Source organism: Phlebotomus papatasi, chromosome 3 (assembly GCF_024763615.1).
Source record: "Phlebotomus papatasi isolate M1 chromosome 3, Ppap_2.1, whole genome shotgun sequence".
NCBI classification, from domain to species: Eukaryota; Metazoa; Arthropoda; class Insecta; order Diptera; family Psychodidae; genus Phlebotomus; species Phlebotomus papatasi.
Genome location: NC_077224.1, coordinates 31,479,924 through 31,498,895, shown reverse-complemented (window position 1 = coordinate 31,498,895; position 18,972 = coordinate 31,479,924). Strand labels below are relative to the sequence as shown.

At 32.1% G+C, this 18,972-nt stretch overlaps 1 protein-coding gene and 1 long non-coding RNA gene across 3 annotated transcripts in view; one reads left to right on the top strand and one right to left on the bottom strand.

The window, feature by feature from the left end:
* The first annotated feature begins 6,544 nt into the window (after positions 1-6,544).
* Positions 6,545-18,972, top strand: part of LOC129805288 (uncharacterized) — a 32,686-nt gene continuing 20,258 nt past the window's right edge. The window contains exon 1 of one of the 2 annotated variants that reach the window (XM_055853108.1): positions 6,545-6,919. The gene's annotated coding sequence lies outside the window, so the exon portion shown is untranslated. The remainder of the gene's footprint in view (positions 6,920-18,972) is intronic. The other variant, XM_055853107.1, reaches the window with a different exon arrangement.
* LOC129805296 (uncharacterized) lies at positions 15,939-17,512 on the bottom strand. Its single transcript, XR_008752076.1, has 4 exons — positions 17,366-17,512; positions 17,037-17,176; positions 16,621-16,772; positions 15,939-16,262 (listed from the first exon to the last, which is right to left on the bottom strand). It is a non-coding gene; the product is annotated as an uncharacterized LOC129805296 (long non-coding RNA).

Genomic DNA, 18,972 nt, shown 5'->3' with positions numbered 1-18,972 from the left:
TTGTTTGTGGGATTCTTCACCTTTATCTTGAGTAACCTATCCATCAGTAGTCTTTACCAAAATTCATTGCTTGACTTTGAGTTTTACGCGGTATTACAATTCGAATATTGCATTTTTCAATCTATTGAGAACCATTTTAACTGAGAATCATTATTTTTTTTTTAATATTTTTGAAATTTGCGAGTCAGACAATTTCTGAAAAATGATGTTTACGGTGTTTGTTCGTCAGTTCGTTAGTGCGTTACCAGAGCTAGAGGCCAAACTCTTAAAGATAGCGACTTTGAACCGTCGTCGTCGGAAGAGACGGAGATTCCAACGGTGATCTCAATGGCGCAATAGGCAAGACCGTTGGGTCTTGGGTGGATGAGATCTCTGACTCGACTCTCACAATTGTGAGTTTGGTTCTCGCCCGGTGTAAAGAAAAATACATTTTCACTGTGATGTAACGCAATAAAAGTGCACCACCTCTGCCTAAAAACACCAAGAGCATGTAAGAATCATGCACGCTTCGGGGAAATCGCTCCTGGGCGGCCTACAAACGGACTTAGCAGCTTCTTTCAACACGGGATCAACAACAATATAACATAACATGATTAAATTGTAACAAATATCCCGATACAATTAATAATAATAATAGTCGGTCCAACGGCCATTAACGTAGTCATCATTTCTGCCCACCCTGCCCACATTTTATTTTGAAATGATTTTGTTTAGATATATTTTAGGAATTATTTATGCGGATGTTACGTTCAATTTATGGATATAACGTTATTGGATCATTAATGGATGTCTAGGCCAAAGATTAAAGAAGCTCTAGAGCTTAATTTTCAAGCGATTCAAGAAAGTTTTTATTTATTGAAAAGGCGTTTTTTTTAAAGTGGACAGGAAAATTTAGCTGCTCCTCTCTTTCTCTGTTTTATCCCAAAAGCATAGTCCCGTGTCTTTCATATAAATATGTCTAGACCTCCCGAAGTATAGATTTAAGTGTAAATCTTTGTATTCCAGCCAATACATTTGTGTTTTCTTCCCAAATCGGGTATTTGGGCCTATGATAGACACCAGGGAGCATTGTGGAGGGAGTAGGGTGGTCGTTAGTATTTAATTCACTAGTTCTAGGCAAATTTTAGGCAAATTTGGCACTAAATTAACTATAATTCTGATAGTAATAAAAATATTTGCAATACAGTATTTCAAGTTATTTTTCTGCTTTTCATATTTTTAAATGTTAATCAAAATCTTGTAAAATATTCGATATTATATTTCATCTTTAAGTTTAAAAATTTTCTTTCTGAGCTGTGCAGAAAGTCAATTGCGCGATATTTTGATCAAATATATCTCAGCTCAGGAGTTAATCGTGGTCTTACAAGAAATATTTATGTTTGAACATACTTTTAGTTTGTAATCGTCCGCAAAAGTTGGATTTTTTTATTGATTTTATTATCACAAAAAAAAAATTTTTCTAGAATAGGAGGAAAATAATGATTGGGGGAGGTGAGACTACTTTGAGCTGTGGGGATACATTGATATACAATTTTTCGTATACCGTCGTTGCGGGTGACTTTGCACTCGGGGGGTGACTTTGCACTCTGCTGTCCGTAAGACTTTTATAAATTCTAGCACTTATTGATGGTCTTCGCCGATCCGGTCTATCATGTCAAAGCATATAGGGATATGTTATGTACCAAATAAGGTACAATGATCCCCAAAAGGATTCTTGTAGTCTCAGTAATAGTCTATGAAATGCTAACATAGGTATTCTGTCAAAAAACGGCTCCGTGAAAAAATTATCTGAAGGTGCAATTCCAAAATCGATTTCAGAGTAGTAAATTGCCCAAATCCAATCTAAATTTATCTGGATAGAATAATCCACTTCGATTTTGTTGATTATTTTTATTAAAATATTTTTTCCCCTATTATCTTCCTAAGAACGCATGATGTATGTTATAAAATTGCATATAATGGTCTTTCTAAAGCTTTATTATAGAAGTATTTGGCTAAAAATTATCCAATTTTGTGGGAACTTAAGATAAAATGACCGAGATCTACAAGATAGCATAGTCGCCATCTTGATTTGACGTTTCTGTCCGTCATTTTGAAGAACTGTCAAAACAAAAATCTCATCCGATTGAGCTGAAATTTTAATATGATGTAGCTGATGTCAAGGCCTTTTCAGAACATATATAAAATCCGACCTAGGTCAAGTGATTGTCTGGATATAGGGGCTCCAAGTTCAAAATTTTGACATTTTCATGAATACAGAACTACAGGGAGCCTCTTTTATCAAAACTATCACAAAAAAACAGCGCTATCGTTAGGAGGTGAGATCAAACAAACAAAAAAAGAAAAGTAAGGTTTTTGTTTATAACAGCGCATTATTTAATAATCTTAAAAACTGTTTTCGCAAAGATGAAAAATAAAAAAAATTATTAAATGCACTTTTCGTTTATTTTTTTTAATTATATTAGAGTAAAGAAATATATAAAATTAAAGCCTCAACCATTTTTAATGGTATCTGAGGCATTTCCTTTAGGTTTCAAATATTTAAGATTAAAAAATAAAGACCGTCAAAATATGAGTATTACAAAATTTTAAACTTTGAGCCTCTGTATCTAGGTAAATACTTGACGTAGACTGGAACATAGATACGTTTTGAAAAGGTCTTGACATCAGCTACAACATGCTACAATTTCAACCCAATCGGACCAATTTTAGGGTTTGACAGTTATTCAAAATGGCGGAGAGAAACGTCAAATCAAAATGGCGACCATGCCATCTTGTAGATCTCGTGCATCTTATCCTTAGATATGAAGATCTTCATTGTCGTTTATTACAGAAATTGTTGATTTTTTAGTATTTATTAAAAAGTGCAAAGTCACCCGCACCTTATCCCAAGTGCAAGCCTTTTTTCTTGATTTTTTTTAACATAGTAAAATTTTATAAAATTAATGTTAGTGGCACAAAATCCATTCATTAACAACCGAATACAAATAATTTTACCCATTCACCCCCTTCGTTCACTTTAACTATCCACTTTTAGAGCCTAAAGTTGAAAAACAGCGAAAAAACGTGCAAAGTCACCCGCAACGACGGTACTTACATCTGAATATTTATTTAATTATTTTTCTAAGTGCATTAAAATTTCAAAACCCAAAAAAAGTGAGTTAGCCCCTTGTAGTTTCCAAACACATTTGCCCTCAGAACACTGTGAGCTGAGCCTAAGATCAATCTATGAGTTGGCTTCTTTAAATTGTCAACTTGTCATGGGGGTGTCTAAAGTCCATATAAAAAAAAATGGCAAGTCATGTATTTTAACAGTCCCAGTAACATGGTCATTGAGGGGAACAGGAGGGGTGGGGGTAATATGAGAGACATATTAACGATCCAACGATCCTAGGGTCGGCTTATGGAGGTTCTCCATTTCCCCGAGTTTAAGTTTGCAATATTAGGGGGAAGTGGGGCACTTTTGACCTATTTTTAGTTAAAATTGAGGCCTATCGTGATATAATTTAGCCGCACAAACTGATTGAGAAGCTAAACTACATTTTGATATGGCTCAGTTCCACTCCTTCCACTTAAATATAGGAGAAAAATCCCAATTTCAAAGGTCCCCCACTTCCCCCTATATAAATATTAGTTTAAAATTTAAGGACAAAATATTTTTGGTAAGTAAATTAGTAAATTTTATAAGTAAAAATTATAAATTTGCAAGTAAATTTGCAACTAATTACTTACTGATATGCTGCAGCTCAAAAATTTAATACATAAGGAAGATTTCCGTGATCTGTAAAAAATTCTCATTTGAAGCTGGTTCTGATTAAGACTCTCATCCGCAGAATAGCAAATTTGATCAGTAAGCAACATATGGTCAGCAAAATTGCATTTTTTATCAGTATAGTCAGAAAAAAATTGAACTTGTCAGTAGAAATTTAATATGATGCGTAAAAAATTCAATTGCATGATTTTTGGGTGCATATCGTTTTAAAAATTTAAAATAGTAAATTTTCCGGTCATGTAGCGGAAAGTGGGGCACCTTTGAAAGTGGTGTACCTTTGAAATTGGGATTTTTCACCTATTTTTAAATAAAATTGAGCCTCATCGTAATATAATTTAGCTGCACAAACAGATTTAGAAGTTAAATTACAATATGATATGGCTCAGTTCCATTTAAACATAGGTGAAAAATCCCAATTTCAAAGGTACCCCACTTTCCCCTATAGACGAATATTCATTTGGGCTACCTTGAAAACAAACCCAAAATTTTGAGATAAGTCTAAAAATCATGTTTTTGAAGGGGATTAAAGGGGTGGGGGTGATTTGGGTAAGTTAGTTTGCTAGAGAACATTGACTTGTGGGGAAGGGGGTCATCGAAGACCGGAAGTCAATATCTCTTACCGTTTAGCAGCCAGGATGGTGAGAATTTAAAAAATAATTGATTGTGAGAACTGCTCTCCGTTGGAGTTCGAGCAGTTAAAATGAAGGAAATCGTTGAAGATGTTTTCAAGAAAACGTAAAAAAGCATGGATTTGGAAGGGAAGGGTAAAAAAGAGGAGAAACGTTTCTAAATAATGTTTTTATTTTAGAGGGGGTCGCTGAAAACCCAAATTTAATATCTCTTGCTGTTTGCTCTCTAGCTCACTACCCAGTTAAAAAAAAAATGGTCTAGATATAATGCTCCATCTTTGAGTTCGATCAGTAAAATTGTATGGCAATAAACAAATTAGCAGTAAAAAATTCTAAATGGGCAGTAAAAAATTAAAAATGAGCAGTAAAATATCTAATTATGGTCAGTAAAAAAATTAAATCTTTACAAAAATGGACCTAATTTATATATTTAACATTTAAAATAGCTCCATATAGAGTGACCGTGGTGTCACATATAAGATTAATATTAATATTAAGAAAAGCCGGAGAGAGAGGTATATATATGCACAATTTCAAATGGAATATCACGTGTGTTAGAAAGAGTACACTCTAGTGGATTAATACGATGAGTAAGATATTACTGTTCGTATTAATTGATTTATGAATCGTATTACATGGCCATGTCACATATAAGATTAATATTAAGATTAATACTTTCTGAACTGCGAGAATGACAAAAAAAGATAGCAATTGTTTTATCTTGCCTCTCTCTCGCATTTCCCCTCTGCGTACAAAGTTGGCAGCACTACATAGCTCGAAAACTGACCGAATCACAGTTGGCACGTGTAGGTTTTTTTCTCCAAGTAATCTGTCAAACAAAAATGGAAAAAGTAGCGTGGACTATTGAAATGGAGAAGATGGTGATTGAAGAATTCCGCAACTTACACAGAAGGCGTATACTCCCACTCCAATCACGGCTAGAGCCCACAAATTTACTATATCATCATCCATTGCACTCTGTTTTGCATAACACAATCGAAAAGTGCACGAAGTGCTAGAATTAATATGTTTCAGACGATTCAGAAAACTATTAATACGAACAGTAATATCTTACTCATCGTATTAATTCACTAGAGTTTACTCTTTCTAACACACGTGATATTCCATTTGAATTTCGAAAACTATATAGCTCTCTTTCCGGCTTTTCTTAATATTAATATTAATCTTATATGTGACACCACGGAAAGGCACACGAGCAATTTTCCATGCGTGCCAACTGTGATTCGGTCAGTTTTCGAGCTATGTAGTGCTGCCAACTTCGTACGCAGAGGGGAAATGTGAGAGAGAAGCAAGATAAAACAATTGCTATCTTTTTTTTTGCCATTCTCGCAGTTCAGAAAGTATTAATCTTAATATTAATCTTATATGTGACATGGTCATGAAAAGCCCTTTATTTTCCCTTTGCCAAAATTTGGACGATAATATCACTGTTTCAAATATTTTTGTTACTGATCAATTTTAACTTTTTACTGCTCATTTATTCAATTCCAAATTGTATTTGATCAGTAAGAATAGGTTTTGTTCTATAAAATAATTAGTTTTTTCTATCAATCAAAATCAAATCAAAATTTTTTTCTTCTCATTAAAAAAATAAATATATTGATTTTGGTCACTAATTAGCATCAATTTTGAGTTTAGTCAATAAAAAGTCGTAGTTGGTCAGTTTATTCAAAGAAATTGTCAGTTGGTCAGTAAAATGAGATCCTTATAAGGCTAAAGGAAAAATAAAGAGTATTTTATGTAATACTGGACCATCTTAGGTGATGATTATATGAATCAGACTTTTTTGTAGTTTTAAGTGATCAAAATGCAGTCATATACTGACACCAATTTTTTTACTGCTCAAATCAAAAGTGATTCAATTTTATTAAATAAGATCATTGGTATTGGTTTTCTTCCCAATGATAAAACTGATTTTTTCGACATATTTTAGTTTTATTGACCAGTTTAACATTTTCGTTTTTTGAGCTATCTTTGTTAAAACTGACAACTTTAAATACAAGTAAGCATTTCAAACGGTAAGAAAAATGTTATTGATCAGCCTCTTTGTCGCTGTATTGTCTGACGAAGTGAGAAAGCCAATGGTGTTGTAAAATTAACACACCGTCAACAGTCAGTTCGCAGTGTATTGGAAGGTGTTGAACTACAGCCACATACATATTTGAATATCGAGCTTCACAGAGCTCCACTTGCTACAACAGCACACAATCAGACTCAATTCATGGAATTTAGCAGTGGGCAGCCGACTCTTCAAAGCTTTGGCTGCTTTCGCGTTTTTCCCCGTGCATTTCACATTCTCGGCCGCAACGTGCATTCCTGCTTATTCTTCCTTGGAAATAGTTATCTTATCGCCAATATTTGCACAAATATCAACTACGAATTATCAATCGCTGTTAACTGAAAGTGTTGAGTGACAATCTGCAGAAAGAATCATTCAGCATAAGCCAGCATATTCATCTTGTATTGGTGACACAGTGTATTTGTACGTCCAAATAAGGTAAGCTATCAAAAAAAATCTCCAAATTATTCCACCTTCAGATTTTCTTCTAGTCAGTTCTCTGTTTATAATGGTTACAATAATATGATATTATCTATCACACTTAGTTATGAGAAGTTCGTGCTATTTGCTCAAACGACTCAAACCAATAAACTAATCAATAATACTGTGTACAGTATATATAGTACACTACCTAACAGAAGTCCGTATGACTACAACCTTGGAACATAACGATTCTTGGGAATGGTTAAACATAATAAGTTGCATAACTCATAGAATTTGACCAGTTGTAATTTTTACGCATTCTTGCAAGGAAAATTAATGTCTGGTCTGGAAATTGAAGTGAAAAGAATTGCGTGTTCAACTGTAGAAATGCGAGAAACACTGTACTATGACGCTGAGAAAATTACCTGTTCGCACAAAACAAATAAGAGGGTATTGATACTTTTTTAAATAAAAAAAAAACCCAGCCGGAAGCTTTCTTCGTGCAGATTGAAAATATATAAATGATATGATCCGAAAAATAGGCAACGCTTTGGGCACAAGAATTTTGAAGAGAACTTTGCTATATTGGGTTCTAAAAATAGCAAGTAAAGGAATGTGTACATATAGGCATCGAATATAGATTTCCCAGTCTAGCAATGCGACTATAATTTTAGAGAATAATACAACGAATACAACTATACCGGGTCATTATTGCTTTCGCTTTTATTTGAACAGGGTTCACCGTCAAGGATTAATATTTTCTTTCCGCAGCTCAAAAAATATTATTTTAGTTTTACGTTTATATTATAAATGTATATTTACGAAAGCTGTTAGCTAGCACTTAAAATTAATATAGTCGTCTTAGTTTATCTTCGCAAATTAAACTGTATAAAATTTAAAGCGGATGGAATTTAAGTCTGATGCAATGTAAATGTTTAGGCTATTTTACTATTTTATCAGTATATCTCCAGTTATTGTAGAATTCACTTACATTATGATTGGACTTTAATAAATTACAGTAGACTCTCGCTAATTCGGCTCTTTTAAGATCGGGCAACTTTTTAATTCGGGCAGCGGTTACATTTGAAAAAAGTTTGTTGTCATTTTTCTAGTTTGATTATGATTATCAAATGAATCAAATATGCTCAAATTTGCCATGCTTTATCTCTGTTATGATGTTATTTTGCATTATTAAGGGATTTTCATGCAATTTACGAAATATATGAGTGCGTAAACTCGATATCTCTATGCACATGAATAAAAAATCGTTGCATTTCAAAAAGTTTGTCGCCCGAATTTCTGTCTAATTCGGTTGACATTTCGGTCCCATATGCCCGAATTTGAGAGAGCCTACTGTACACACTAAATTTAAGAAATTAAAAATTCTTAAATAAATTATTTGACCCCCTGTAATTTCCAAGGAGCAATATAATCCCTCAATTTTTACATATTTCGACTCCCTATCCCCTAAGAAATATTTTGATAGAATTTTGAAAATTTGAAGTTTTGAGTTTTTGACACCATGCTGTTTATTCTGTTTATCCGTATGCATGTTACAACTTCCAAAAGCCAAACGATTAGAGATACGGAGGTGGGATCTTCGGGGAAGCCCCGCTCTTATAAATCGGCCTCCGCTGCATATTTAACATGCTTTTCATTTTCTTACCATCTTCCCTCCATAACAATTTTTTTGGAATTGGTCAAAACGCGTTGTACGATAATATTTTGAATTTTTGGATATGTGTTTTAGAGAGGTTATACAAGCGGCCATTGCGTCCAGATACGAAACTACCATTTAACTAGTCCCCGGCGAGTGGCCTTAAAAGTTGAAGCCAATTTCTCACTTTCACATACAAATGCGTATGGGAATTTTTCTGCACTCGTGATCGTTATGCTAAACATTTAAAATGTGAGAAGTTTTTCCGTATTATACCTTTCCGTATGGAGGGATAAATACTAAATTTTTGTTTAAATAATTTTTTTCCTTGGAGCACTGTGAGCTGAGTCCGAGATCAATTTAGGAATTGGCTTCAAATAGCTCCATAGAAAAAGGCCAACTTGCCAGGCGCTTGCCATTTAATCATTCTTAATAACAGTTTATCAAGATCAAGGACTAATTGGGCTCTAGAAACCATATTTTTCAACCGAATGGGGTAATGTTTGGTTTGGGTTCTTTGGAAAGGTGTTGGAATTTCTAACAAGAGTGAACGGGTTCTAATCTGTTATTAACCCATTCCTTACCATGGTATTATACATCATACGCAAATTGAGTGATTTTAGATAATTTATTCCAGGGCAATTGATATTCGAGTTTCTGTCTGGAATGGATTTTTAGTTACTTTAGTCCTTCGATTACTTGGAAAAAATAGCCCGACAGAGATGGGAATAAATTTTGTTGTTCTTTTCTCACTTCACGTGAAGTCATGTAAAAATGTTGCTCAAAATGGCGGACGGAAAATGCGACATCCCGTTGAATTTGTTAAAATTGACCTTTATCCTCTTTCCTGATTTGAATTCTGGTTGCCAATGTGTTTTCTTGGATAGTTACTCTATCTAAATCAATAGAGTTTTTGTAATGAATTAATGAACAGAATTTAAATTCAGTGACCGTTAGAACGCGTGTTTGAGGGCGGCTCCCCGCGCCCCCATAATGGATAAAAATTATTTCTTTCCAAAAAAAATCATCTATTAACCTGTAGGAAACTAATCCCAAAATATGAACATTTAATCTCAAGTATTTCTGGTACATTGACTGAATAGGTTAATCGATAAGTAAGTTTTGTCCGAAAATTAATTTTATTACTCAAGTATTTTTGGGGATCTTTTGAGTGATTTATAAATAGCTGCAAATTAGTTTTGAACCACTATGTGGTAAATTATGCTAAACAATTTTGATGTATAACATCCAAGTCACGAGTTCAAGTATTCTGCAAATCTGGAGCGCTTTAACATCCCTTTTATTTATCAAAAATGCTAATTTACCGACCAAAAATTCTTTTTCCAATCCAATGAGTTTGTTTTTGTTAGATATCGTGGAACATGATCTTTATCATAGTTGTAAAATGATAAATTTCCTACAAGATTTTGCAAATTTTAATACCTTTTAGAGTTTTTGTTTTTTAGAATTCATTAAAAATATTCATTTGTCACATCTTTTGTTCATTAGATTCGTCTTAAAATGGAATTGGTTATTTTAAAATTGTTACGTAATGATAACAAACATTTGAAATTGTTTGAGAAATTTACAATTATGGAGAAAATGTCAGTTTTGTAGAACAATTCCAAAGAACTATCATTGAAAAATGAATTCAATAGGAATAGAAAACTTTATTATCAAAAATGAGCTCTCGGATTTTATTGATTAACTCGGCGTACGACTGACTTCTGTGTAATTTATTAATGTGGAATCGTATAAATCATTTTGAACTGAACCATCGAATGCAGATTTTTTGCCGCCTAGATGTAATTCCTTGAATTGACGATTGAGATTGTAATTGATAAAGATGAGAATAGTGCTGAATAATGCAGTAAAATACTTCTTTGGAATAAATTTCTTTCCCTACTAAATAACCTCCCAGGAAAAAGTGTGAAATCTCACATGTTTTGCTATCTTTTGCTAATATCTTTGCTGAATTGGGGTCACGGTGAATTCTTGTTATTTTACAAATTGGTCAAAAGGATATCTTTCTCTAACACGCCATATCTCTGTGCTTTATTTTGCGTAATATTTAGCCGGAAAAATGATCATATATGTAGGCACATGCAATATACATGCATATTATGTATTTGGCTGAGAGCTTTTATTTCAGTAGATTCCCCTCAAGTTATGACGTCAGAGTTTGTGGGAGTGAAAATTCCCGCTAGAGACGACTATGTGGCGCTAGATTCTATGGGTTAATGGGCTTTCGCGCCAAAAAGACCGTTTGATTAGTCACACATTGTTGGCGGATATCCCAACAAACACAACTGCAAAACCACAATTGTTAATTCATAAGAGTATCAATAGAGCATCGTGACATATATCTGTGACGTCATATTATCCAATGAAAAGAAAAAAACGCTATTAAATTGTGGCTTACACGCGAATGAGGCATTTATTGTTGAGCTTTGAAGAGGAAGGTTCACTGAAAAAGAAAAAATAAATAAATAAATAAATTAGAATTAGCGCACATTTTCGCCATCATTCAGACATGACAGGGCTTACTCATGGCATAATTCCAGGAAACCTGTCACAATGATGTACATCTTTTTGGGAAGTTTTTCTGGCTCACTCCGAAGGAGATGATCCAAAGAGAGCTTGGAGTTATACTTCCTGGATTGATCCATTGATGAGGTAACAAGAAGTATCTAAAGTGTATTTTAGGATAAACATCCAGGGGATTTCCAATTTCGAAAAGGTTGACAAAACGTTTATGATCTTATTGAATTGAATGGGAAAAAGTGAATTTTACCACGATGCTTATATAATATGGTAATCACGATGGAATACATTTCGAGTTCATTGCTTACTCATTCAATCGCTCTCCACATAGACGAATGCTTTCGTCATTCACAATCATAATAGTGTCGAGCCATTCAAACAAAACACACAACGACAAGAAGTCCGCCATATGGTTCAACATCGAGTCACACTCAATCGACCAGCTGTTTAGCTCAATTTCATTGTCAAGCGCCTTGACCTAGAAATACGAACAGCCAGCGAATTGAGCGAATGCATGCGACTGAGCTTTCACACACTTATCATTGGTGTGACGGGGAAAAAAACTTATCGAGACTGTACACATTCCCACCTACAATCAGTTCAAAGTTTCCGCGATTACTCAAAGTCAACCAATTTGTCAGAACGCGTCATGAGCAAATACCGCAATACATTTTTATGAATGACCGGAAAATGCATACCGGCTAATTCTTGTAATAGAAATCTTCATGCCAATATGAGTTTTCAGAATGGAAAATGATTTGGTAAATTATCCAGACCGATGAGTAAGTGGAAAATCTGTATGGGAAAGCGCGCTACCTTCGGACGACTCAAGCATCGGATAATTCAATTTTTTCTCTATGTTTCTTATAGATTTCACCCATTGCCCTCTTCTGAGAATTTGAGGCATTGGACTAGCTATTAAAATATAATATACAAAAATACAAAAATCTATGATATAAGAAATATCTTGTAATGTTTCAATGTTATTCATTTATTTATTTGTAGTATTTATAGTGTGTTCTTCTGACCTTCAGAAAAAAACTCTAGGGGCGGGTGTAGTCAATGGGGGCAGTCATTAGACAAACCCCAAGCCTCAATCCTTAGGGGATAAGGCGAACGAGCAGCGTGATGAAAGTTCCACGCTCAGAATCCCTAGCCGCTCCCTACCAAAAAGGAATATTTGGCAACCGGGCCTAAAGAAACCGGAAAGTCCGGCTATTTTTTAATAGCCGCAAAATTTAAAAAATATAATGGCTCAAATTTATTTAAAACACATTGAAAAAAAAATGAATTGTGCGAAGCTTAAAGGAAGGTAGCGCGCTTTCCCCTACTGGAGTAGGGTATTAAAATATTAGTTCCTGAATCAATAATTCGTTCAAATTGGGATAAATCATCTTCAAATTTTATTTTTAATTCCTAAGAAAATCATTGTATAAGTTGAATGCAACTTTAGGGCCAAAAATGAAAGAGAATGAACCCCAACTTTCTAGAACGAACTTTTATAACCAGTGCAGGACGGTAACATGAAGCATTAACATTTCTTAATTTATTAATTTATTAATTTCTTAATTTATTACAGTTTCATGTATTGAAATATTATGAAGTGAATTATAGAATTGAGTAGAAATAACACAAAAATCTAGTGACATATTTTTTACAGACTCAGCTCCTATAGTGAGCCTCAATTTTAAAGAAATGGAATTAATTTAATTTGTATGCCAACATTTTACGATGCAAAAAAGGAGAGTTACTAAAATTATCTATATGTATTGACAAAGTCAATGCTTTCAGACTCAAAAAAAATTTTTTCTCACTTTCTTGTTAAATGTTTGTTGAAAGGATGATTTTCCATTTTAATTCTGAAACAGAGTTCCGTCAAATAAAAAAAAAACACTTTTACAAGATCAATTGCGTTACAAATCTATTAATTCAGAGTAAATCAACACTCAAACGTCCGCTTGGGGAGAATAACGCAATAAATTAATTAAATATAGAACTATTTGCCATGAGAAAGACTTGCATTTCTGACTTAAAACTGTCAGAAACTCAAGTAAAATCATGACTGCAATTTTGTTACCATATATGAGGCCTCAACACAATTGGGAGTAATTTTCGTCAAAATTGCTTTTTTGAAGGAAATTGCATGAAACGTTAACATTTTGTCAAAAACGTAATTTTTGACGAAAATTACTGCCAATATGTAGAGGCCTTTAGTGTGATACAAAAAAGATATTCCGATTTTTACAGTTGGATTTGCTTCCCGGAATTCTTTTGGAAGGCCTCGATACACTAGAGAAATTTATGTCCATATAGAAGAGTTTTTCCTACACTGAGAGAAATCCGAAAAAGTTAAAATAACATTCCGGAAATGTTAATTTTACCCTGCAGTATTGATCCGAAAACGGTGTAAATATTACCCTTTTTAGGTGTATTATGGGTAAAAGTTACCCTTCATTCATGTTGATTTTACCCTCAAAAGGTATAAAATTAACATTAAAAAATGTTGATATATTTTTACACCCAAAAAGTGTTAAAGTTATGACGAAAAAAAGTAATTCGCAGCCTCTTTTTTTCTCAGTGTACACAATCGTGGGAAATTTGCTTCAATATGGACATAAATTTCTGTAGTGTGTAGACACCATAAGAGAAGAATTTCTGTCGAAGATATTGCACAGTTCTTAGAAGTTTTGATAAGTAAAAGCAGAAAAAAATCAAAGTTGTAATATTTCTATTTTTCATAATGTTTTTTCATATCTATTTGTTTTGCGTTGGGCATTAATATCGTAATTTGTGAATATTATATTGTTTTGTGAGATTATTTTCAAAATTGTCTACGTGATTTATTTAACTAACTAGAACTACGTACTATTATATATACACATACATACCTACAGGTGTATATATTATATTGTATATTGTGTGTATCATTTGATCCAGTTAAAATGCCAAATATAAAGAAATCTAGGGGAATTCATTACACAAAAAGTAATTGTGTACTTGTTTAGGGAATTTGATACAGTTTTTAACCCATTTCAATTTCTAATGAAATATTTCACCTGTTTACTTGTTATTGTAAAATTTGAAATTTATTTAACACTGAAACTCCCAACTCAACATGAAAAATTAGTTACATCTCTTAATTTCTGACAACAATTGATTTTTTCTTTTGCGTTTAACGCACGTCATAATGGTGTATTAATAGCTCTTAGCTCTTCTTGTTTATTTCTAAATATGAGTATATATTGACCGGACGAAATCAAAAATGGGTGTGTTTCTTTCAGATTAGTTACCTCAGACAGGGAGTTCAAAGTCTTAAAGATAAGGCAATATTGCCATATTTATATACTGCAACCGCTAAAATGTGTCATCCACGCAGTTGTAATGACAAATATTGATCATAATGATCGATAAAGATCTAAGAATAATTTTATGAAGTAATTGGCTATTTAAGTCGCGCATTCCAGATATACTGGAACCTGTGGGGAAGTGACGTTGGCAAGAGGAATGAGATAATCCGTGGTCACTTTAAAGTGATCATCCCAGGGAAGGTGTCAAATGTGTCTTTTGATATATTCTTAGTCGCCGCACTTTGTGCGCAATCGGATATAATTTTTGTGTAAATAGTTGACACTTTACCTCCTTCTTCCTCGACATCATGAATCCACCTCCTCAACAAATCAATACACACACCTCATGTCGGCGTGAATGGAATAATGATAATGGGAGAGATGAGCTGAAGGAAGTGATCAATTGACGTAGATCAGCATGCAAAAAAACCCAACGTGAAGCATAAAACCAATCATAGCTCAACCTCCGAAATGTTTAACTGATAAAATTGTGTTCACGTTCAATTGTGGTTAAGTTGTATATATCACAAAATAGGATATATGAAATATGACTTGCAATTAACTTTCAAGCCACCATAAGATTTAATTGTTAAAACCCCCTTTCGGAATTTTCGGTTACGAAACTTTCGGATATTCCATAATTATTTCTACAAAGATTATTGCGGATGTTTAAAAAAATCTTATTTGATGCGCTCAAAGCCTATTTTACGTTTAGCACTTGGATTTACGCGGATATGCTTTAAGAAGAAAAACCTAAAGAATCTATTTAATAGAAAAAAAAAAGATCTTAAGTCACAGTTCATTTTTTTAGATCAATTTGATTTATTATTAAACTTGTCTTAATCTTTTTTGACTTTTGAAATAAAACTATAAGCAGTTCTTCTTCAATATTTTAACATCTAAAACTGTTAATATTCGATGATTGCAAAAGTTCGTGGGACTTTTTACTTTTTTGCTTGTACTAGAAAGATTATTGTGTCTTGCATCCCTGTAATGCCAAGTATCCTTCAAATAGGTCGATATGTCCTTCACCGAGAAAAATTTTATGGGTAGTATTAATATTTTTCTGGGTAAAATCAAAAAAATATATTTTTTTCGTCAGCCAATGGTGAAATACATTTGTTTCTAATGTTTTATTTGATTTGAATACAGACGACTTTTACTTCAAATATTTTTACATTTGATCTGAAAGGCAGTAATCATAGCCACAACAAATATATTTGTATTTATTTTGAATGGCACTGTATTTAAAAAGAAAACATGTCTTTTAAATCAAATACATTTGCACTTTATTTCTAAAGTGGATTTTAAACACTTTCATGGGTAGAATCAAAAATTTCTGGGTAACACTACCATAGTTTCAATAGTAGAAATATTTGTTTTAACCACGATTTACCATTAATTTAAATACACAATGGGTAAAATTAAAAATTTCCTTGGTATATTTAAATGTTCTTTACCATAGATACAATGGCAAATATGTTTGCTTTGATATTCCTCCACATTAAATCAAATAATATTCTCGGGTAGATATAACAGTACCAGGGTATATTTAAAAAACTCTTGCTATGATTTCAAAAATAAATTTATTTGACATAAATAATGTGTATTCACAATAAAATTGTATTACATTAATTTCTATGGGGTGTTGCACGACTTTCTAGTAGTTTCGTGAAGTCTTCTTCTCAGCTTTTGGATGTATGCTCTTCTTCTTTCTCCCAATTGTGTTTACCAGTTTCAGAAGAAATAAGATACTTCAAAAGACTGATTGTCTTTTGCCCCGTAAAGATAAACGATGACATAATGAAATCTGAAAGACAGAAAATAAAATTAAATGGAATTAAAAATCTGAATCTATATGGTATCTATTGAAATAGCGGAAATAGCTATTGAAAATAGATTAGTGGAAATAATTATAGTCCTATCCCATAATCTTTAAAAGAACCCAACAATAAGTTTCGAAAAAACTTATACGTATAATATGATGTCCTTTTATGTTAATCATAAAAATTTAATTTTGATTATAGAATCTTGTTTTCTCAAAACTTTAGTAGAATTTCGTTTTTTATTCTGGTGATAATTATAATTCCAGGTAATAATTGTAGGGCTACAGTATTTATTTTTCGCCAATGGCGGTTAATAATTTTTAATAATTCAATGTAACTTACTTGATCAGTGGTAGTGCTCCTCGTCTACTTTTATTACAGCGCTCACTTTTCTAAGTTGTGTTTTGCAGATTTACGGCCTTTACTGTTTGCTCTGAGTTCTGCTGCTATCTGCGAATCACTTTTCCAATTCCATGGAAAAGACAATGATTGTCCTTTGCCCAGTGAACGGATTCAATGGTTACCACGATTGATAAAAGAAAGAATAAAAATAAAAATGAAATTAAAAACTTTTCCAGTATGATATTTTCCAAAGCGATAATTGAAAATACATATTCAACATAAATAAATTGATATAATTAACATTTTTATAATAAAAAAAATGATGCGAGGTCCAATATTTCTTTGTAAAGATCAGTGCTAACTTTCACAGATTATGTAATTCTTATTGCATTACAAAAAAAAATCAATTTTCTTACCTTGATACTATTTAGGTCTCTCCTAGATGGAATTTTTGAGGAAAAGTAGTTCGATAAAACAGATATGGTGATAATTTTCCAGCTTCTGCTCACGGACGTTTCCAATCAACAATGACTTGCAATCAGGATGATCGATTGAACTTGAAAAATATTGAAAATTACAAATCGTTAGTAAAGTATTAAATAATAAAAAATTCTTACGACGAATTTTAAATTTAAATAAAATAATAAAAAGTTTGACATTCCATTTTAGCTTAAAAGAAGAAATAAATTTAATTTAATTTACCGAATATGGTTAATACTTTTCTGGCAAACATTTTTTTACTTACCCAATCTAACGATTTCCAACACTTTATCAAATTTCTTTGTCGATCACTTGATGATTTTTGCAACTTTATAAGTTTACTTATCCACTGTAACCATTTTTTAGTTTTTTTTTCATTTTCAAATAGATTGGAAATAATTTGTGTGACAACTTTTCAACTTAGCGGCTTCTTCAAGACTGACTCGTTTTAATGTTTTCCGTACTGATGGAATCAGTCATAGATCTGAATGTAGTTTCCTTTTTTTTCAAATACTTATGCTATTGATTCAAAAAATAGTATTAGATTTGATTGGTTTTTCATTCTAAATAAATATAAATTTCATTCAAATTATTAATTGTTATAATCAATGCATATAGAAACTAATATTATTTATTTTATGCAAATCACGGCATTTGAAGAACACAGTACACTGACCCTCGTGCATTTGCGTTCGTGCGTGTACGCCAGCCAAATATTAAATTTTTGGATGATTTAGAGCGAAATTCATTCAATTTTTTTAAAATGAAAATTTTAAAAACCTAATCAATAAGAATGCTTTAATAATTGGTATTTACCTTATTCTTTATAACATAAGTAAGTTTCTTAGGCATGTTTAAGAGAGATTCATGAAGAATTTTTAGCAATTAGTAATTTTTAGTAATTATTTTTACATATTGTATTCGATTAGAACAAGTAGTTATTCACTTAAAACGTATTGATATTTCTGATGAAAGGAATTTAATTTTCACCCTAATTTAAATGAATAATTTTTCAAATTATGACAACTGCAGTAAATGTAAAAACCACTGTTATTTATATTTAACGACAAAAACCATTCTATCAAATATTTACTCAAAGTTATTTCATTTTTACATTTAAATGAAATGCATATTTTATACAGAAAAGTTTCTCACAATTCAATTTAATACCTGGTCATTTAATGTTTAGATAGAAAAAAAATCATTTGAAATAAAATTTTGAAACAATTGTTTAAAAAGTCTTTTTCATTTGAAATAAATACAGATAATATTAAGATGTATACAAAAATGTCAATATTAAACTTTACCCATTAAATAAATGCTTGTTGCATTTGATTTCATAAAATAGTACTTTTAAATCAAAAGTAAAATTTTATTTTTGACAACACAACGTTGCACATTTAATACAAATGTGTAGTTTTTCATTTTCAATGTATAATTGTTATTTTTACCATATATTATCTTTGATTCAAAAGCTGAGGTATTTATTTCAAATATTTAAACATTCGCGATAACAGAAAAATTATTTATTCTCCGTGTGAATGCAAAAATATTTGAAATTATTGTGATTACTTTCAAAATCAAAATTATTTCGTTTGTATTGAAAGAAAAGTCAATTGATTCGAATATTTACCCAGAATTTTTAACATTAAATGCAAAATATTCTATTTAAATAAATTCCATTTTTCTCGGTGTTTGGAGGACTTTTCCAAAATGTAGTACAAAAAGGTGTATTTGCAGTATTTAATGTTAAGCAAATTTTGGAAAGGTCCAAGTGATGGATTTCCACGGTAAAGCATTTTGGTCGTTTATTTAGATCATGCTGTTGCTCTTTGAATGATTAAAAGGTGTTTTGCAAAATTCCAAAATAGG